Source organism: Arachis ipaensis, chromosome B10 (assembly GCF_059453495.1).
Source record: "Arachis ipaensis isolate K30076 ecotype BB chromosome B10, ASM5945349v1, whole genome shotgun sequence".
NCBI classification, from domain to species: Eukaryota; Viridiplantae; Streptophyta; class Magnoliopsida; order Fabales; family Fabaceae; genus Arachis; species Arachis ipaensis.
Window position 1 is genome coordinate 107,139,028 of NC_142435.1, and position 24,053 is coordinate 107,163,080.

The following is a 24,053-nucleotide window of genomic DNA, read 5'->3' on the forward strand; positions in this document are numbered from 1 at the left end:
TGACAGAATATTATTTATCCATAAATGTTTTTGCTTTTAAAGTTAGCTTTAATTTTGTCGTATCATCTGAAACAGTTGAAAGAACTTTCTAAAGTATGTGTTATTATTTAAATTACTATTTTAGTATTTTAATTTGTAGTTGCATAATTTAAAAACTTTATAAAAATTAGATTTAAATAATCTATTAGTTTTTATAGCTTCATCAAATTTTTATTTAGGTCCGTATAATTTAAAAATTTATAATTATGTTGAGTTTCTATATTAGATAAAAATCTTCAATTAGGTTCTTTTTAAGTTTTCTTCAACATTTGTTTTTATATTTAACGTAGGATAAATTATAAAATATGTGAAAAACAAAATATTTTATAGTTGGTCTCTATTTTCTAAAAGATGACAACTACTAAGGATCTAATTGATTTTTTTGGTCCAATACAATAAAGTTATTATAAAATGTTAGACTATAAGAAATTAATTAAAAAATTGGTAAAGATAAGAACTAATAAAATACTTAAATCAAAATATTATTAATATAATTATTATATTAAAAAATATTTTTAAAAATACTAGTCCTAAATAGTTAAGGAAGATAAATCATGTTTACTTTAAACATAATTAAAGAGTCCAATTTTGAAAAACATAAACAAATCCTATAATTAAACTACCTAATACCACATACCATTAACACTATTGGTTTTCATGATTCAAAATACATATGCATAGATAAATTTAACAACAATGAAACCTAAAGACTTATATCCCACACATGGTTCAAAAGAGGTAACTCTAAAAGAGTGTACCAAAGCTGGAAAATGTGGATTGTATGCTCTGATGGGGTAGCTTAGACAACTATTCTCCACACCAAAATAAGTAGAGCAGCTAGTATTACACCATAATATCATGACGGACCTACATAATTGATTAACATTTTACAATTCTAAGATAAATAGACATAATTCATGTTTGCTACTCGATGTTGTGCAAAATGGTACTCCATACCACTGCAATATTCAAGTCAACCTTGTTTAGAACCTCGTTGATTGGGAAGCAGACGATGTTTATAGCTGTCCTCACTCACACCCTATCCGGCATTGTCTATTCATGAAATCCACACAAAATTTAGGAAATCAAATGAAACATCAGACAAGGAATGCAACTTTTGTGGCAACTTTAAAACAAAACTTGTATATCTTACCATGTTCCATATGTCATTGAAGTTGAACTTGCCAGCCAGCTGCAACCAATATAACATCCATGTTGCCGACTAAAAGCTGCCATTTATTTTCACCATAGGTATCATTCTTCTGTAAACAATCATTCATGAGCTTGATTTTCTCATACTTATCGTCCAGAGTAGGAACTCCTTGTGGATATTGAATAGGTCCCCATGTGGTAGGGTTAAGGGACACAAGGTGGAAGCTTTCAACATTGTGGTCTAGCCTAAAAATCTGTGATAGCGCAATCATCTGAAAGGTAAAATAAAAATAAATTAACAAATAGCTCTAATTACAATCTTATCTCATGAGGGAATTAAGTGTTGCGTTCATGGTTTCTCAATATAAAACAGATTTTCAAAACTCACCATGGTTCGCATGTTGTGTTTTCTCCTTTCTACTGTATCTGGTGCCTTGGTCATGTCAAGAGAATACACCCTTGCATTTGATACATCTATGACCATCAGATACCATGAATGACTTGCTTTGCGAATTGGCACAAAGACCTACAACTCATCATTTGAAAGATACGTATGAACAAAAATTTTAATCGTAAATTAATTTCATAGATACTCAAGTACAACAAAATTTTTAGATAAACATTGCATGTTCCAGTTGGGATGTTTCAGGCATCCATCGCTCAAGATACCGTTTGATGATAACCTCTAAGGGTTTTAGAAGGAGAATATCATTTGCCATTGTGGAAGGAACAAACCAATTACGAGGTGATAATGCTCTTGAGGCTCTCATGGAAGCCATCATTACAATAATATTCACAATCTGCAAATTTTTAAAAAAGAAATCATATGTGAATGTATTCTTCATGCCAAATGTCTAAATCTTATATTTGATGCCAAAAGGAATCAACCTCACATCAGAATGGGACACATAGCGTGGACAAAGAGAAAATAATTACCCTTTAGAAACCTCAAGTTGAGTGAATTTGAACAAGATCTCCCTGTGTATGAATGGGTCAAGTGAATAAATTTGTTAAGTAATTTCATACAAAAAGGTAAAAAAACAAAACCAAACTATAATGGCAAATTTATGCAAAAGAAAGCACCTGTAGTCACTAGTCTCATTAGTCTTCCAAAATATATAAGCAGCAAATCGGACTTCATCATACATAAGGTCCATCTCTGGGGTCGGCATGAACTCCATTTCGAAGGTTTGCTTATAATAGCAACAAAAAATTGCATGAACTCTTTGTTCCTTGAGTCGGGTTACTTATTACTATCAAATACTCTCATGTGCTTGCCAGTGGAATTAGAAAAACGGGGAATCATAGTAGTTTAAGAATGGATGTCGAAGGACACTTGTGGGTGGACCGACTTGGGTTATGAGAGGGACTTAATTGTTCACACACCCTTCCATCGAAAGGATTAGCCCATGGGTTGGAATTTCAGCTGGATGTGGAACACTATCATTGTCTACAGGCTCCATCTTGGGTAGCTTCATTGGTCTAGGCCTACAAGGTGAAGCTGAAAACAACTCACAAACCTGAGTGTTGCAATCCATATGGGTTAAGCTCGGAAGTTGCATGACAGATTGCATTATCTAGTTCATCAAAACCTTACATCATTTACAGCAAACTGAACAGTGTGAAAAATATCAATTGTGGAGTATCTGAAAAATAAAGAGAGAGACTACAACTTTTTAACATAACATGTACCATCTTTGTGGATCTTATAATAGGTGAACTCCTAGCAATAGTTCGGGAGATTCTGACTTTCAGGACTCCAGTCGACCAATGCAGTTTGTGAGCTAGTAGGGGCTTCGAATTCGCTAGACGAGACTTAGGCCTCGGTGTAGAACGTTGCTCGTCGATGATAATGATGAGATATTTTGGTGAAAAATAAATCTCTCACAAAACATCACAATCCAACCGGCAAGTGCACCGGGTCGCATCAAGTAATAAAAACTCACGGGAGTGAGGTCGATCCCACAGGGATTGATGGATCAAGCAATTTTAGTGGGTGATTAGTTTAGTCAAGCTAACATTGATGTGAATTGTGTGAAATTGTAACCAACAGAAAGTAAATGACAATGAATTTAAAGTTGCAGAATGTAAATTGGCAAGTAACTTAAAGAGCAAGAAATGTAAATTGCAAGAATCTTAAATGACAAGAAATATAAATTGCATCAAATGTAAAGGGAATTGGGAATTGGATTTGCAGAAATTAAACAAGGAAAAGTTAAATTGCAACAAGCAGAGAAGTAAAAGATGGATTTGATTGATTCGGAACCAAAACAGAAATGTAAATAAACATGAAAAGCAATAAACAGAGAATGTAAAATTGGAATTAAGATCTCAGGACCCAAGAGACTAGATAACCAAGTCTAGATCTCAATGCCTTCCTAGATCCAACAAGAACAATTGCAAGAGAAATTAAAGAAAAGTAAATTGCAGAAGCCAAGAGAAGGTGAAGTAGTAAACAGGAATGGAAATTCAATTGTGCAGAGAAAGTAAACAAGAAAATTCTCAAGGTGAGATTGAAACAGAATTTCTTCAATTCTCAACCCAAGATTCAAAACGAAATTGAAAACTAAGAGAGAGCTCTCAAATCCTAATGCTCCCTAGTGGAGCCAGCCTCTTTACAAATATGAAAATGATGCCTTATATAGGCTTTACAAAATGGAAATGAAAATGAAATTAAAAACAAATTACAACTAAATGAAATTCCTATTTTATCTATTTCTTGTGCCTTTGAGTGATGATCATGGGCCTTTGCTCTTGGTGGAATTGGGTTGAAAGAGGCCTTGGTTGATTGCTCTTGGAGTTTGAAGAAGAACCGAAGTGAACCAATTGAACCGGTTTTGAAGTTAGCCATAGTTGGTCCCAACGTTAGGGCCAAAGTTAGGGGTCTAACTTTGACCCCAACTTTTCATAGCAGCAAGCAATATTCTCTGGTTTGGACGTTGGTGCCAACGTTAGGGGTCTAACTTTGACCCTAACGTTGGCCTCCCTTATGCACATTTATGGCACCAACTTTGTCCTCTTGTCATGTTGCCAATTTTATGCCCAATATAGACTATCATATATGGTTGAAAAGCTCTGAATGTCAGCTTTCTAACCCACTTGAAATCACTTCAATTGGACATCTACAACTCAAGTTATGATCATTTGAAGAGGGCATGGTCGCTGGCTTTGGTGTGCAGCGTTTGAGGTAACGTTAGCCCTCAAACGTTGGCGAAAACGCCAGTTCTGGAGGCTCAAATGTATTGTCCACCCCATACTATTATACATTGTTGGAAAGCCCTGGATGTCTACTTTCCAATGCCGTTGGGAGCACATTATTTGGAGCTCTACAGCTCGAGTTATACTCCTTTTAAGGTGCAGAGGTCAGTTGGCCTCACTGCAGGTTGCCACCATGTTCGTTTATGCACATTGCAGGGCAGTTTTCTCCCTCAATTTTAGTGTCCACCATGCAGTGCCATATATGCTTGGAAAGCTCTTGATTCCTACTTTCCAATGCTTCTTGAATCACCTCATTTGGAGCTCTGTAGCTCAAGTTATTCTTGTTGGAAGTATACCCCTTGTATGCCTTGTGGTGTGTGGCGCCAACGTTAGCCTCCAAGTTAGGGGGCTAACGTTGGCGCAAACGTTGGCCTTCTCCCCCTTTATAACTCATGTGCCAACGTTAGCCTCCAAGTTAGGGGGCTAACGTTGGCGCAAACGTTGGCTGGCCCAGGGATGAGTTTCAAGTTTCTCTTGCCAACGTTAGCCTCCAAGTTAGGGGGCTAACGTTGGCTCAAACGTGGGGAGTCCAGGGAGTGATCTTCATGCCCAACGTTAGCCTCCAAGTTAGGGGGCTAACGTTGGGGCTAACTTCATGCCTCCAGGATCAACTTCCATTCTTCCATTGTCCTTTCTTCACTCCTAGCCATTCCTCTTTGCTTCAACCTTTCTCCAAGCCTTCTTCACCTATCATTGATCAACCAAACTAATCAAAGCTTTGCTCAAAATCATGAGATATTCAATCTTTCATAATATGTAACAAATATAGCATAAAACCTCATGAAATGGCATGAATTCATATATGGTTGGTTCAATCAAGGGAAACATGAAAATCTACCCAATTGGCTTGCTTATGGCTCAAGAAAGTGCATAATTCAATTGAAAACAAAAGAAAAAGGCTAGTTAAAATAGGCTAAGATGACTTGTCATCACAACACCAAACTTAAAGCTTGCTTGTCCCCAAGCAAGAAAAGAATCATGCAATAAAGATTGACAATCCAAGGCAAGAAGAATAGCAACTCAATGTTCATGGTAAGCTAGTTTTCTAAGTATACTACAATCACAAAAGAAATGTAAATGATTGATGCTTCCATCTAGCTCAATTTATGAAATCTTTTTCTTATATTTCTTCCTTGAAACAAGCTTTTGATTTTCTTATTAGCTTCTCCTTTTTGGGTGCTTTGCCCCATGAGTTGATAACAAAGCTACGACTTCTAAATGCTTTGTTTTCAAGTATTACCACTTGATACATAAGCACCACAAGCATTTGATTAGAGGACTTCATTAAGCTCATTTTTCTTTTCTTTTCTTGACTCTCTAATCATTGATGCTCAGAGCCTTGAGCTTTGAGGGAGTGCTTTTGCACTTTAAGCCTAACCTTGACTTCTAAGTGTTTTGTTTTCAAGCATTTGGCTTGATACATAAACACCACAAGTACTTAACAAATGAATTGCCATTGGTACTCAGAGCCTTCAGCTTTCTCATTTTTTTCCCTTTTTCTTTTCTTGCTTTATTTTGCATTTGCTTCTTCAAGGTTTTCATGATTTTCAAAAAATTTCACAAAATGTCCTAGATGAAAACTTCAATTAAATAAAATCCAGTGCAATCAAGCAACAATCAAACATACTAGCTTACCAATACTTTTATGCACATGCTAAAATCTTCTTTAATGCCTTGTTTGTTTATGATCATGATACTTTGTTGCTTTTGAATTCACAAAACTCAAGTTGGAAATCATAATGACATAGCACCATGTTGCAATTTAGAAATCAAACTATGCCTTTTCAAACACACATGCATACAGAGAAGGTAAAGACAATCATGCAGTTTATAGTGCTTGAAACAAATGAGAGGAAAAGGAACTTTACAACCTTGTAGTTCATCTTCTCTATTGTTGTCATTTTCCTCCCATTCTCCTCCTTCCCATACCAAACTCAGAATGCTTGCTCATCCTCAAGCAACTATTAGAACCGTGGCTATGGGGCTAAGATGGATCATGAATGTCTTTCACAAGGAATGTTAGTAGTACATGTGTTTCAAGCAAGCAAAATTAAAGATAATAATCAAGGCACAAGAGACAGAGACATTGTGATTGCAAGCTTAAGAAGGTGAGCATAATACTTTGCATAAAAGATAAGTGGCACACCAAACTTAGTGTGACACTTTCACTTGGAATTAATGCAAGTATCCAGTAAAGATTTGAAGCAAACTGTGTTGCATAGCAACACCAAACTTAGAATGCAATCCTATGTCAATTTATTTAAACTAAAACTAAACAAAAGAAACTGTTATATGTTAAATACAATCACCAAATGAAGAGTCTGTTATAAATAAGGATGTCTTGGTGATGTATTAACAAAAACAGTTAATGAAGGAAAGCATTAAAAACAAGTAAATAAATGAAACAAAGGGAAAACAAAAATTATCCAACTAAGAAGAAAAATAACACTGTAAAAGGCAATATGATTATACAGACAAGTGATGTTGCTGGATTGATTTGCATAGAAAAATAGGTGGCACACCAAACTTAGAATCTTGGTGTGTCACTTTCATGTAAAATTGATGCAATCATCCATGAAGATGGAAAACAGTTTGTTGCAGGGCAACACCAAACTTAGAATGTAATCATATGCCAATTTATTGAAATTTAAACAAAGCAAGGAGAAGAAATGTACCTACTGTCTACCTGTTCTTTACTTTCTTCCTTTTCTTCCAATTTGTTAAGAGAAATGACTTCAAAGGAGGAGAAGTTTCAGCTAGTGCCCCCTGTCTTGGTCTCTCCTCAGCAAGCTTCCTTGTGAAATTGGCTTGATTGATCTTGCTTGCTGGATCAGGGGGAGGATTGTTTGCAGTTGACCTTCTCATGAATGTTGTCCTTGGTGTCTTGGTCACAATCCTCTTCTTGGTGCTTTTGTCAATTGCCTTCACTTCTTTGAATCCAAGTTTTGGTGGTTGTGTGATTGTTGGAGTTTTGTATTCATCCAGAGCCTTTTGTATTGGTGGTTCCATGAACTCCTCCTTTATGTACTTCTCTGCCTCACTTGAGTTTGGAATGACTTCTTCACTTTCTTGCTCCTCCACTTCCTCTTTTACACCCAACATTTGTTTCAATTGCTCTATCATGGGGGAGGTTTGTGAGAGTTGTGAGTCTTCATGTTCTCTTGTCATCTCAAGTGAAGTTTCAGGTTCAACCACCTCATTCTTCATTGAAAGTTCACTTGATGCAGTGGCCTCCTTATCTTGCTTTTCCACTTTCTCCTTCATATCCATCAATTGGCCTTCATTTTTCTTGCTCAGTGGTTCTAAGCTCCTCCTTATTTTCTCTACTTCTTCATTCATATTTTTGAAGAAAGCTTCTTGCCTTTTCTCGGATATTTGTGCTTCTTTCGCATATTTTTCGAGCTTGGACTCAAGCTCTGAAAGCCTTGAGTGGTTCATGGAAGTTTGTGTGGGTGGTGAGTTTTGAAAGGGGCTTTCGGTTGAAGTATGGTCAAGTGATGATATCTTTGGATGATTATCATATGGAGCACTAGAATTCCCTTCCCAGCCACCATTAGAATCATGACTTGCATTATTTTGTGGTGGAAAGAAATATCCCATATGATTTTCTTTCTCATCTTGTGGTTCTGAAGCATAGCTCCATGAATTGGAGTGCCCAGAATTTGAAGTTTCTTGGTGATATCCCCAGCCATCATTAGAGATTGGTGATGGTGGGTGATATCCCATAAAATTTTGTTTGACCAAATGATGAGTTGAACTCCATTTGTATTTTGCAAACATCAATGAAAATTGAAATTACTCATATCAGAGATGAGAATTTCTTAGTGAGGCAAAAACTCAAACACCTTGGTTTCACTTTGAAACAGAAAACAAAAATAAAGAAAATGCTTGATCTAGACTTCTCACCCACTTAATCATTGTTGATCTAATCAATCCCCGGCAACGGCGCCAAAAACTTGATGAGATATTTTGGTGAAAAATAAATCTCTCACAAAACATCACAATCCAACCGGCAAGTGCACCGGGTCGCATCAAGTAATAAAAACTCACGGGAGTGAGGTCGATCCCACAGGGATTGATGGATCAAGCAATTTTAGTGGGTGATTAGTTTAGTCAAGCTAACATTGATGTGAATTGTGTGAAATTGTAACCAACAGAAAGTAAATGACAATGAATTTAAAGTTGCAGAATGTAAATTGGCAAGTAACTTAAAGAGCAAGAAATGTAAATTGCAAGAATCTTAAATGACAAGAAATATAAATTGCATCAAATGTAAAGGGAATTGGGAATTGGATTTGCAGAAATTAAACAAGGAAAAGTTAAATTGCAACAAGCAGAGAAGTAAAAGATGGATTTGATTGATTCGGAACCAAAACAGAAATGTAAATAAACATGAAAAGCAATAAACAGAGAATGTAAAATTGGAATTAAGATCTCAGGACCCAAGAGACTAGATAACCAAGTCTAGATCTCAATGCCTTCCTAGATCCAACAAGAACAATTGCAAGAGAAATTAAAGAAAAGTAAATTGCAGAAGCCAAGAGAAGGTGAAGTAGTAAACAGGAATGGAAATTCAATTGTGCAGAGAAAGTAAACAAGAAAATTCTCAAGGTGAGATTGAAACAGAATTTCTTCAATTCTCAACCCAAGATTCAAAACGAAATTGAAAACTAAGAGAGAGCTCTCAAATCCTAATGCTCCCTAGTGGAGCCAGCCTCTTTACAAATATGAAAATGATGCCTTATATAGGCTTTACAAAATGGAAATGAAAATGAAATTAAAAACAAATTACAACTAAATGAAATTCCTATTTTATCTATTTCTTGTGCCTTTGAGTGATGATCATGGGCCTTTGCTCTTGGTGGAATTGGGTTGAAAGAGGCCTTGGTTGATTGCTCTTGGAGTTTGAAGAAGAACCGAAGTGAACCAATTGAACCGGTTTTGAAGTTAGCCATAGTTGGTCCCAACGTTAGGGCCAAAGTTAGGGGTCTAACTTTGACCCCAACTTTTCATAGCAGCAAGCAATATTCTCTGGTTTGGACGTTGGTGCCAACGTTAGGGGTCTAACTTTGACCCTAACGTTGGCCTCCCTTATGCACATTTATGGCACCAACTTTGTCCTCTTGTCATGTTGCCAATTTTATGCCCAATATAGACTATCATATATGGTTGAAAAGCTCTGAATGTCAGCTTTCTAACCCACTTGAAATCACTTCAATTGGACATCTACAACTCAAGTTATGATCATTTGAAGAGGGCATGGTCGCTGGCTTTGGTGTGCAGCGTTTGAGGTAACGTTAGCCCTCAAACGTTGGCGAAAACGCCAGTTCTGGAGGCTCAAATGTATTGTCCACCCCATACTATTATACATTGTTGGAAAGCCCTGGATGTCTACTTTCCAATGCCGTTGGGAGCACATTATTTGGAGCTCTACAGCTCGAGTTATACTCCTTTTAAGGTGCAGAGGTCAGTTGGCCTCACTGCAGGTTGCCACCATGTTCGTTTATGCACATTGCAGGGCAGTTTTCTCCCTCAATTTTAGTGTCCACCATGCAGTGCCATATATGCTTGGAAAGCTCTTGATTCCTACTTTCCAATGCTTCTTGAATCACCTCATTTGGAGCTCTGTAGCTCAAGTTATTCTTGTTGGAAGTATACCCCTTGTATGCCTTGTGGTGTGTGGCGCCAACGTTAGCCTCCAAGTTAGGGGGCTAACGTTGGCGCAAACGTTGGCCTTCTCCCCCTTTATAACTCATGTGCCAACGTTAGCCTCCAAGTTAGGGGGCTAACGTTGGCGCAAACGTTGGCTGGCCCAGGGATGAGTTTCAAGTTTCTCTTGCCAACGTTAGCCTCCAAGTTAGGGGGCTAACGTTGGCTCAAACGTGGGGAGTCCAGGGAGTGATCTTCATGCCCAACGTTAGCCTCCAAGTTAGGGGGCTAACGTTGGGGCTAACTTCATGCCTCCAGGATCAACTTCCATTCTTCCATTGTCCTTTCTTCACTCCTAGCCATTCCTCTTTGCTTCAACCTTTCTCCAAGCCTTCTTCACCTATCATTGATCAACCAAACTAATCAAAGCTTTGCTCAAAATCATGAGATATTCAATCTTTCATAATATGTAACAAATATAGCATAAAACCTCATGAAATGGCATGAATTCATATATGGTTGGTTCAATCAAGGGAAACATGAAAATCTACCCAATTGGCTTGCTTATGGCTCAAGAAAGTGCATAATTCAATTGAAAACAAAAGAAAAAGGCTAGTTAAAATAGGCTAAGATGACTTGTCATCAGATAACATCCCTGGAGAATTGGGGACTATAATGTCAAACATCCCTCCTCGAAATCTCCTGCAATGCCTTTTCCCTTGACATGCGAGTTGAGTGCAGATGTGTCTGTTATTTTTTTTCCATTGGCATAGGGATTTCACCAGCGCGGCATTCGTCAGTCTTAGAGTGCAGTTTTGGACTGGTTAGTTGTGCTTGTGATGGGCTGCTCATGGTTTGAGTATTGGTTCTAAGGATCTCCGTCATGAATGTTTCAACACGTCCTTTACCATGGGACAAAGAGCCATGAAGGTCAGTGAAGCTCCTCTCAATATTTAATAGGCGCTTCTCAAATGACTGCATGTTATCCTCTATGACAGCAGTTCTGACCTCAATGTTCTACAGAAAAGAACAACTAGCATTATGTTTGACTCTACTATCGGGAGATGAAGTTCCAAAATAAGTGACAGAATAAAATTATTCATGGTGAAATAATGAATACATACGTGAAAAGTAATTTTGCCGGGGGGGGGGGGTTTGGGGGAGGGGGCTAAGCAAGGAAAATGAGTCAATGCGTAAAGTTAAAAAGCGTTTTTTCTATGTTGGAAGGCTTTGCTCCACCCTTATGAACATTACATGTGCCACATACAACAATGGAAATAAACACTAAGAATTTCCACGGTATACAAACCTTCACAGTATCTAGCACCTTTTGGATCGAGGCCTTATCGCTAACTTCAACAGCATCACCAGTAGAGTCCTTAGGCACAAATGGCTCGACCGACTGTTACATAGTCATCCAAAACAAAACTGAGATTGGAAAAAGCACAACAACATCACAAACAACATTAGGCACGTCATCATTTAGTAAGTGACAATAAAATTAACCAAAACGAAAAGATAAAAGTTAGACACTTCACCCTTTGGATCATGAGCTCTAGATTCAAGTTAGTGTTGTCTTCACTGGAATGGACCTCGAGCACAGACGTGGGACTCAGTGCTGGTACAATCCTACAACACAGACAATTATGTAGTATGGTTAAGCCAAGAAGCATAACAAAGACTAGTGTGGTTGGACATGTGGTCCAAAAAATGCACCCCAACTTAAAATAAAAAGGCATTAACAAAACACTTAAGGCATTATTGTAGGACTTACGCATCGTCCCTCTGAGACTCCTGTGAGTCATACGTGGAAAGTGGCTGATATTCTTCTATAGTCACAACTTCAGGACACAATAAATATTAGTAGAAGACTAAAAGTAAGGGAGGGAGAAGATGTAAAATGGCGCATGAGAGCGTGCCTAAAATGCCCTATTTATAAGGCCAAGAGGGTTCCTTCAAGGTAACCACAGTTGTCGACACCAAGCCTTCTATTGCTCAAAGTTAATGGCCCACAATTGTTGGGTTATTCGAACGACATGATGCTTTTTTAACTTAAAAAAGTTGTGATATATAGAACCGACTTAATGCTATAGTTGTTCAAATTTGTGGGTTCAGCATCTCAAAATAAAGGATAGTATTTTTTTTTGAAGATAATAATTTAATTATTTTTCAACTAATATAAAATAAAATTTAAGTATTTTTTATTTTTATATTGGACGGAGTTTGAAATATCGTAAAAATTTTATTCCATAATAATTAATCTTAATAAATAAAATTTTTTTATGTTAAAGCATTAATATATTTTATATTTATTTATTAAAAATAAAAAATTATGTTGTCATTTAAAGTATTATATATTAAAAGATAGGTATTTATGTACTAGGATATTCTGTATTTATTAAAGTCCATCGATACTCCTTTTTTATATTAACCTTTAAATTTCATTTAATGAAATCTAATGATATGTATCAATGTGGCACATCTAACAGCACAAAATTGTTGTGCTGGTTTTAGATATATCTTGATAAAATAGATATTTTTTAGTCAAATGATAGTAAGTAATTTTATTGATTTAGATCACATTAATGTAATTATTAGATAATAAAAATGCTAAAAAAAGAAATACATGATATTTTAAGAGTACAGATATATCAAATTGTCGTTTCAATTTATTTGTTTAATCAATGACAATATATATCTAGAATTAATTGAATTCAAATATATATATATATATATATATATATATATATATATATATATATATAACTATTTCATTTCTTCAAATTGTATAAGAATGTATGTTAGACATAAAAAAATGTTATGTATAAGAACAAATACATAAATTAGAATAAAACCTAGAAAAGTAAGTACCAATAACCTGTTGAAGGCAATAAAAATCAATAGAGAAAAAACAATTTGATGAATATTATGTGTATGTAAAAGAAAAATAAAAACAAGAAATAAAGTGTGTTGTTTAATTTAGTGAGTTTTATCAAAATAAACACATAAAATAAGAGAATAAAAAATATATAAAAAATTTAATATCTGATCTATTGTCAAAAATAAAAATAAATAAAACAATGATAATTCATTTTCTATACATCTACTTTATTTTTCAATACTACACCTGCCAAAATGTGAAGTCTCATCACACCGTGTGAGGGTTGTTAATTAGGATTGTTCTCAAAGAGAAATGATTAAACACTACAGAGCATAACATTAACCAAATTGGACTAAAAGATTTGGTCACTGATCCTGTGTTAAAAAAATCTTTTCGCGTTGTGAATGGCGGGATACAAATTTTCTAGACTCTCCTCATCTATACTGCACTATACCTAGACTAACAAAGGCATCATCATCATTGAATTGCAACAAGAGCACGTTTTCAAGACCATCCAACCTTACCCGCCAAAGTTAATAGATATGACGTCGTAGAAGAAGTTGGACGAAAGGTCATCTCCAATTTTTGTGTAGTTCTCACAAAGTCACGTAATTATTCCGCATGTTGACACCTAATTATGACAAGAGTTTCTTACTTTCTCCTGGGTTTTAAAATTTTATGCCTTTTTCAATGACTATTGCCTTACAACAAAAGTTGGTGATAGATTTGGAGTGGAGGGAAGAGAGATTTTAATTCTTTTATTTCGAGTGAAGATTAAAAATGTGAGTGAAAAGTAGGGGTGAACGTACTTTGCTTAAATAAAAAAAATTCTTTTTTTATTTTTGTAAAAAATAAAAATATTTTAAAAATTTATTTTTCATAAAAAATCAATAAAATTTATTTTTTTATTCTTTTAAACATATTTACTCTTAAGATAATATTAAACATACTATTTTTAAAAAATAAAAATAAAATAATACAACATATATGATAATTATTAGTTAAAATAAAACATAAAAAGAATATTTACTTATTTATTTATTTATTTTTGCGGATCCGTGAATGTGCGGATTATATATGCGGATATATAAATAAAATTCACAATCCGATCCGATTAGTGTGTGGATCGGATCCGATCCGTTCTGATAATTTTATCATTATTATATCAACATTGGAATAGATAGTTTCGTTCACTAATTTTTTACCGATTTACGTTGCCTAACTTATATCTCGTTTACACTGTGAACGAGATAAGATACGTCTGTGGTTGCATGTATCTCGTTTATAAACGAGTTGTAACGTGCCTTATCTCATTTATAGTGTGAACGAGATATGCATAAGCTTATTTTGTTTACACTGTAAACGAGATAAGGTTTAGATGCACCTATATAAGAAACTCGTTCACAGCGCCTCTTTTATCACTTTCCTCCTCTATTACCTTCATTTCTCCTATTTTTGAACGTTTCTCATGATCTTTGTGAGATACTCGGACTTTATTGTGCATGCAAATGCACGAAAACAGAGACATCAACCATCTAAATGCGATTTGACACATTGCGGGAGTGATCAACTTCGAGGTTAGGAACCTGCTTGACCTTTCCTGGGATGTTCTTGATCATTGTAGGCATGCCAGGGAGATTTATTGAAGAAACGGATGAGAAGAATGATTGAGATGAGTATGGAGAATACCAACGGTTTGTAAATTTTTTTTATAGTTGATTGATTTTTGTCGTACTATGTCTCGATTATAATAAAAATGTTTTAATTCTGTAAACGAATTCACTCTATCCCACGTATCCAGTTTGCAAACGTGAAACGTGTAAAAAAAACTCAGACTTACAAAAATTACCCGAAACGAGAGAGCTAATGAAAACCCCCAAAATCTCCATGGAAACTGGATCCGCTCCCATGGATACATGGGGACAGAGATAGAAATTGAGGTACATGCCCATGACACCTGCAAAATTTTCACAAAAAAGGTTATTTAAATATTTTAAATAAAAAAGTTATTTAGCAAATAAAATTTTGTAAATAAATAGTTAAATACTTATTTAAAAACATATACAGCATAAAAATATTTAATTTTGTTGAAATTAAACTGAAAATAATTATAAATTATTTTTTATTATTCTAAATTAAGATATCTTTTATCAGATAATTAATTTACTAAAAATTTAAATTTAGTTTTATACATATGTATGTATGGCACTGTATATAATTATAATTTATTCTTGATAAATATAAATAGCTTTAATTTTAAATAATAAATTTAGAATTAATTTTTATTTTCATATATTTTTTGTTTTCACTATTAAAATTTTTAGGATATGAATATCCATATGCTTGATTTAACCGGGTACAAAGACCTACTATAAGAAAGGGTAAATAATGTTAATAAACCAAACAGATTTAAATATTACATGAAAGTTCCAAATGAAAAAACGTCATGTTCCATGCATATTTCTATATAAATCGAATTCACTAAACTCAAATTAGCTTCTCTGGTATTAAATCGAATCAATGTGATTCGAATTAGTAGGATAAATGGTAAATCGAAATTAGTAGATTCGATTTATGAAGGAATGAAATACGATACAAATAAATCGACGCATATAGATTCGATTTAGCACATGATTTTGTATTTCTAGTAAATCGAATGGAGTGAATTCGAATTACATATCCTAGTAAATCGAATGGGTTAAATTTAATCTATAAGCAACAGGCTAAAAAACATAAATCGAATCCACTAGGTTCGATTTATCATGTATTTACCTAAGTCACTAGGAAATTACAAATATTTATAGTACTCCTAACATCTTTTAAGCCATTTTTTCTTTTTAAATTATTTTGCATGGAATAAAATATTTTTTTGTGGTATATTTAAATAAATTTATTAAAAAATACATTTACTTAAAATCCAAATACAACACTCTTTTACGTAATTAATAATTTAAAATTAAAACAATTATTTTATTTCCTGAAAAGTAATAAAAAAGATTAAATTTAAATGTAAATATTCATGCATGTATTCTAATTTTAAATAAAATACTCTGCATAACCAATAATAATTTAAAAATTTAAAAATTATTTTATTCCATACAAAACCGTTAAAAAGAAAAAAATGAACTAGCAAAATATTTATGAGACTTTTTCAAAATATTTGAGTTATCAAAAATGGACGAAAAAATATTGTATGGAATTCAAATTATTTTGCATGATTTTTATATTAAAATACATATACATTGTAATTATTTATTTTTTAATGAGTACAACTAAAATTTTAATAACAATTTTAAATTAAATATTTTTATAAAGTTTTAAAATTTTTTGTTATAAGCATTTTTTTAATTATTGTAAATAATTTTATAAAATTTAAAAATAGCTTAGAAGATATTATGAGTACTATAAAAATTTGTAATGTCCTAGTAGTTTAGGTAAATACGCGGTAAATCAAACCTAGTAGATTCGATTTATGTCCTTTTGCCCGTTGCTTATAAATCGAATTTAACACATTCAATTTATTAGGGTATGTAATTCGAATTCACTTCATTTGATTTACTAGGAATACAAAAACATGTACTAAATCGAATCTAGGGTAGCACATGTATCGATTTACTTGTATCGAATTTTATTCCTTCATAAATTGAAGCTACCAATTTCGATTTACCACATATCCTACTAATTCGAACTACATTAATTCGATTTAATACCAAAAAAACTAATTCGAGTTTAGTGAATTCGATTTACATAGAAATATGCATGAAATATGCACGTAACATTTTCTCATTTGGGACTATCATGTAATATTCAAATTTGTTTGGTTTATTAATGTTATTTATCCTATAAGAAAAAATAGACTCAATTACATGCATTTTCTTCTTATGCTTTTTACCACATAATACTGTGTTCGCCTTTAAAAACAAATTAAACGAAGTAACACATTAATAAGGATAAATTTAAACAACACAAAATATAACAACTAACTCCAAATCAAACTTTAATTATCCATAATAAAAAACAATAACATATTCAATGTTTACTTTTCATGAAATGTGGGTTTTCAACGTCTACTTCAACAAACACATTAAAAGAACACTAACAATAGACTTTTCTACTATTTCAAAATACGTTAAAACGCAATAACAACATAATTTCCTGATATCTAGCATCATTTACTTTCAACACGTGTAACTGGACTTAATTTATTTCTCCTTTTTAAAATAATTCTATTTTCTACCTTTGTTGTTCTAAACGGTCTAGAATGTGGCTCATCCAACTCTACTAGCCTAAACGGACAATACAGTGATTGACTTATCTTAGTGCCACGGCTGGCTCAACAACTCATTAGGACAAGCTAGACCTTGTCATGGTCAATTAATGGGTAAACGGATCAATCAGTTGGGTTTCACCCTGATCCATATCGTGTTATGCCCATGGGGATTTATACCCACCAAATCTGATTTTTTTATTTTATTAATAAAATAGACGGAAATTAAATCTAGTATAGCTTAGTTTCAATAAAGTGGAATGTAACATAAGAAAACTTTCTTGAAATACGACATCACACAATAAAATTTATTTAATAAAATAAAACTCATTGAAATGTGATAAAGCATCGCCGCCAGCATTTTTCTTTCATGCGGTTCTCTTTTTTCTTTTTTTTCCTTTTTTTTTTCTTTCTTTTTTCTAAGAATAAAAAAGTTTATGAGAATAATGGAAAGTTATGCCAACATAAAAAATAATTACCGTACAAATTCAAAAAATTCTTTCAGAAAGTATTTTTCATTATTCTCTCTTTTCATAGTGCATTGATTTTAATTTTAATGGTTTTCTTTCTTATTCCAAAATTTATACTATGCATTTTTTCTTTTGAAAATAATTAATTAAAATAATACACAATGATTAAATTTTGAAATGGCAAGGCAGGGACAATAATTTGGCTCTGATACCACATGTTAAATATTTCGTAAAACCAATAATTCAGGTACTTCTAGCCACAGCCATAAAATCTTTGATTTAATTTGGAACTTCTAATTCTTGAACCATTAAATCAGATAGAATCAGAATGTGTTTGTTTGTTATGTAATGATCAGAATTGGGGACCCAAATTATATAAATTTTGAACAGTGGGGTTCTTTCCATCAAAGAATAAACAAACTGTCAATACAATAACTAGTATAATTTCTTAACAATTATAATATCACCCAGACTAATTTCTATATTAACAAATTAGACCACAAATAGAATAAAATTCTAACACTACAATGATAGATCGTAACATTTGAAACTTGAAAGGATATACCAACACAACATAACACAATGATTAAATCCACATTTTAATCCTTGAGATTTATGAGATTATCCGTTTTGGTCCCCAAAATTCAAAATTACCTATAGTGGTTCTCCAAATTTAGTCCGAATACTAATTTGGTCCCTCAACCCCTTTTCGACAATAACTAGGAAAAAAGAATGCTAAAGAGCCACCCCCTTGCCACACTAGATGCTGCAACGGCTAGCTGATGTGGCAAGATTTGTATTTGTACCCAATGTGGTCCCTGAAACTCTAATTTTCTCCCTTTATTTATATTAGTTTCATTCTTCTTCAACCTCCTTCCTCTTGTCTTATTATTCCTCTTTTTCTTTTTCATCTTGTTTTTTCTTCCTTGTTGAAGCTTTGTCATTCGTCGTTATTAGTTGTGACACTATGATGGATGGTGGAAGCACCGTAGTTAAAAGCTTTTTTATGTGAAGAATAAACCAACTTATCGTCTTCAATTTTCTGAAAACTACCCCATGATGATATCAATTAATCCATTCATCTACACCACCACAAAAGAAAGCATAAATACTCAGAACAAAATTATGCATTTTTAACATCCTGAGTTAAAGATGAATATCATGTATTATACACTACTCTATATACTATAGATACGAAGAACAAATTCTAAAAAATAATTTAAAATTGTATAATCATAACCCCATCAATATCATCTCCTACTCCATTTATAAAAAATAGAGCATCCCAAACTTCAGCCAGACATATAAGAAATCAACAAAATAAATTAATAGTAACAAAACATAACGGTTCTCCATTGACAAGATCACCAGCACCAGGGAACATAATCATACATGCATTTCAAAAATAAATTAAAAACACATAAAAACATAAAACCCCAACATTAACGATTACCTTGGCTAATAACAAGAGGGGAGCAATCCCTTTCCTTCAAAACACTGTGATTTTCACTTTTACCTAGCCATGTATTAGTTCAACCTAAGTGACGATGGATTTTAATAACCCTTCACTGGCGCCATTGATTAGAGACGAAGAAGAATAGTAGAGGTGGAGAAGAAGAAGAATCCTTTATATTTGGTCAAAACCTTTTCTTCTTCCTTCATATACAAAACGATGATATTTTTGGCTTCTTTAGATTCCAATTGCTAAATGACATTGTTTACCCCATCATCCAACATGATAGTAAGGGTGCCACTTCAACACTTTGTTTGCCTAGTCATAGCCAAAAATGGTCAAAAGACCAAATTGGTGCCCAAAACTAAATACGAGGGACCACTATAGGTAATTTTGAATTTCGATGACCAAAATGAGTAATCGTGTGAATCTCAGGAGTCAAGATAGAAATTTAGTCCAACACAACATGTTCTAGAATACTCATTTTCTTGGTGGGTCTCTAAATTCAAGTGGGGTCCATAATTAAAATAAAAATGGATGAAAGGGAGAAGTGGCTAAGCAGAGAGAGAGAGAGAGAGAGAGAGAGAGAGAGAGAGAGAGAGAGAGAGAGAGAGAGTTCTACAATTACAACAAAGAAAAAAAGAGACAGAGAGTGAGGAGAGGAGAAGAGATTGACGAAGAGAAGAAGAAAAAAAAGGGAAAAAGCGTAGTTCCAATATGCTTTTGTTAAACTGGTATATTTGTTTCATTTCTTCTAAAATTTTAGTATGTTATTTCTGGTATAGTGATGAACATTAGGATATAACTTGCTAGTGTATTATCTTCTTTTTTGTCTGATTTGAGATACCCACTTTGTGGAAGATTTATGTCGATTCTATCAATTTTGATGATGTATTTTGTTGATTGTTGAGATTTCCTGGTGCTACTAGGAATACTGATTGTGTACTCATTATTTTGATAGCAAAAGATTCTTACTGGACTAGGTCCCGTATATTTTTTGTCCCTCTTTTGGGAGTTTTTTCACGATAAAAATTCGGGTGTCTTATTATTATAATTTCTGCCACTATATTTGCTGTTTGGAGTATTTTTGGTATTGCCTATTTAATTGCACATGTGTGAAAAAATTATTTTTTTTCTTTCGCTGTTAGACAGGTTCTTATTTGAACCTTGATTTTTTCCAACAAAGTGGCATCCAGAGCTTTAGTTGCTTATTTATGTGCTAATTAAATAGAGAAAAATATTCAGGGGCCAAATATGGTTAAATTGAATTTCAAAAATTACCCAATTTAAAAGATTCTTATGGAAGATATATTATATAGTAAGGACTTGTATGATCCTGGGGAGGGGATAAATCCAAAGGTACCAAATCAGATGCTGAAGGAATAAGTTGAATTGGAAAACAGTTGCTTTAATTAGGCAATAGCTTGATCTTATTGTGTATCCATATGTTGACACTAAAACTAATGCTAAGGAGATGTAGAAGAAATTGAAGGAGTTATATGAGAGGAAGAATGTACAAAACAAAGACTTTTTTTATTCAAAAGCTAGTCAATATGAAATATATTGAAAGTAAATCAATGCCTGAGCACTTGAGCATATTTCAGGAGATTGTGAACTAACTAACAAATAACGACATCACTTTAAATGATAAGTTACAAGCCTTGTTGTTGCTGAGTTCTTTGTCTGATAGTTGAAAAGTTTTGATTATGACATTGACTTACTCAACTCCAACGGAAAAGTTGACATTATCAATGGTTAAAGAGAGCATGTTAAATGAAGAAGTCAGAAGAAGAGATCGAAGTTTGACAATACCTCCTTCCAGTCAGAAGCACTTGTTTCAGAGTCAAAGGAGAGAAGTCAAAGTAGAAAACTCCATAGTTCTGACAGGTTAGAGAGTCGAAGAAAGTCAAGAGAAAAGTACAAGTCAAGAAAGGAGTTCATTTGTCACCACTATGGCAAGCTAGGACATATCAAGAGGTATTGTAGGTTATTAAAAAGAGAACAATCAAGGGGAAGAAACGAAGACAAAGGTAATAATAGTGATAAAGAAGCTGCTACTATTGGCTATGAAGATCTTCTTATCACCTTTGATGAAACCTATGTTAATCTTGTCTGTGATGATTCTACTTGGATTATGAACCCTGGTACCTTATGTCATATCACTCCGAGGCGTGAATTTTTTACTTCTTATACTGTTGGAAATTTTTGGCAAAATCAAGTTGGGAGATAAAAGGGTGTGTGACATTATTGGTATGGGTGATATGTGGCTCGAAATCAATATAGGATGTAAGTTGCAGTTAAAGAATGTTAGGCATGTGCCAGATATGCAGTTCAATCTGATTTCAGTGAAGGCATTAGATTAAGAGGGTTATTGCACTTTTTTTTTGTAGTGAAAATACATGATTACCAAAGGGGCTCTCATTATTGCTAAAGAAGACAATAGTCTCACTACTCTCTACCAGTTGGAAGAAAAGCTGTACAAAAAACAGGTGAATGTAGCTGATAATTCCTCCTCTAATTTGTGGTATATGTGTCTTGGTCACTTGAGCGAGAAAGGACTTAGTGTCTTAGCGAAGAAGCAATCACTTCTAGTAAAAGGTACAAATTTAAATACTTGTACTCATTGTTTTGTTGGAAAGCATGATAGAGTATCACTTTATAGTTCTGGACCTCATAGGAGATCACATGTTCTAGATTTAGTTCACACTAATGTTTTCACTGTGGATTCTAAGGCATTATGTGGTGCATCATATTTTGTTACTTTTATTGTTGACTATTCTCAAAAAGTGTGGGGTTTTGTTTTGAAATCTAATGACCAGGTACTCGATGTCTTCAAGCACTTTCATGCAAGTGTTGAAAGAGAAACATGAAGAAACTGCAATGTGTTCGACCAGATAATGGTAGTGAATATAGGGGTCCATTTGAAGAGTATTGCAAAGGACATAAGATCAAGCTTGAGAAGATAGTTTCTAAGCCTCTTCAACATAATGAAGTTGTAGAGAGAATGAATCGCACTATCAATGATAGAGCCAGGTGTATGCTTTCTCTTGTAAAGTTTCCTAAATCCTTTTGTGGTGAAGTAATGAGGACTGCAGTAGATTTGATAAACCTTTCTCCTTCAATTTCACTAAATAGTGATGTTCTAGAGAAAGTTTGGATAGGAAAAGATATCTCATATAGTCACTTGAGAGTATTTGGCTACAGGGCATTTTTTCACATTCCAAGAGATGAAAGATCGAAACTTTATGGAAAGTCAAAGCAGTGTATCTTCATGGGTTATGATGACGAAGACTTTGGTTATAGATTATGGAATTTGATGAGTAAGAAAATAATTAGAAGTTGAGATGTGATTTTTTTTTAAGACCAAACAATTAAAGACCTTGAGAAGATAGATAAGCTAACAACAACTATTCGACGTTTTGCTGATGATGAACCTAGTCTTTCCACTAGACCTCTTTGTTGATGGGAGAGATTCACAAGTTGATAATGATGGTGATGATTTGTATGATGAACCTACAGCTCAACCTGAGGTGCCAGATGTTGAAGTTCCACCTGAACCACCAGTTGAGCCTGAATTGAGAAGATCTAATAGAGAACGTCATCCTTCTCAGAGATACTATCCTAATAAGTATGTGATGAATACTAAGACTGGAAAGCCAGAGAGCTACTAGGAAGCTATGTCTGATGAGCATAAAGAAGATTGGTTGAAGGCCATGCAAGAAAAAATAAAACCTTGTATGAGAATCATACGTTTGAATTGGTGAAGTTGCCGAATAGTAAGAGAGCATTCAAGAATAAATGATTGTTCAAATTAAAAGCAGATGAAAATACTTCATGGCCAAGGTACAAAGCTTGATTGGTTGTAAAAGGTTTTGACCAGAAGAAAGGTATTGATTTTAAAGAGATATTCTCTCCAGTTGTGAAGATGTCCTTGATAAACTCCATTTTATCATTCTAAATTGTGCTAAAAAGTATAGAGTTTATCAACAAACTTGTACAATTTTGGCATAATTAATTGAGTTTTTCGACTCTTGCTTTCCGATGAAGTTGTATGTGAAGAAGATGCTTTTTTTTGTTCCTAATCATTAATTTTTTATGTCATTCGATGCCGTGATCAAATTTGTTTTAGTATTTTAAGGTTAAGGTACATAAATAGCCTCAAAGACTCAAAAAGAATGGAGCAAATAAGCAAATTGGGGAAGCGGTTTGAGAGTTGAGCTTTCTCTGTGTGCACGAGACAGCTCCACAAGCCTTATTTGATGAAACGCATGCATCCTTATTTTTGGGCTCCAAAAATCCCATAAAGACCAAAAAGGCCCCCGACATCTATTTAAGGAAAAAATGCAAGGAAAAGATGAAGTAGTTTTCTAAGTAATCTTAGTTTTAGTTTTATTATGATGTTTTAGTGAATTCTAGAAAGAGAAGATCCAACTTCTCTCTAGAATTCTTAGGATTTTATTTAGTTTTCTCTCTAGTTTTAGTTTTATATCTTATTTTAGTCTGGTTTTAATTACATTTTATTATTCTACTAATTTAGTTTGATAGATTTCTCTTGTTAATTTTTTTGTTTTTGTGATTTTAGTTTATGAACACTTGTTGAATTTTATGCTTCTTATGAATGAATTTGATGTTTTATATTTCATTGATGCTTACTTGAGTTGTTGTTATTGCTTTTTTATAGTGGGTAGTTATAGTTTTTACTAATTCTTGTAATTTATAAAATGCCTCACCTAGTTATAGAGTAAATTTTCTTTTTCTTGGCTTGGGTTCGGAATTTGGGTGACCTTGAGTTACTAATATCTAAGTTGATTGATAATTTAGAGATTTTAATTAATCTTGTTTCCATCAACGCTAATTTTTTACTAATTCAATTAGTAAGTTAGT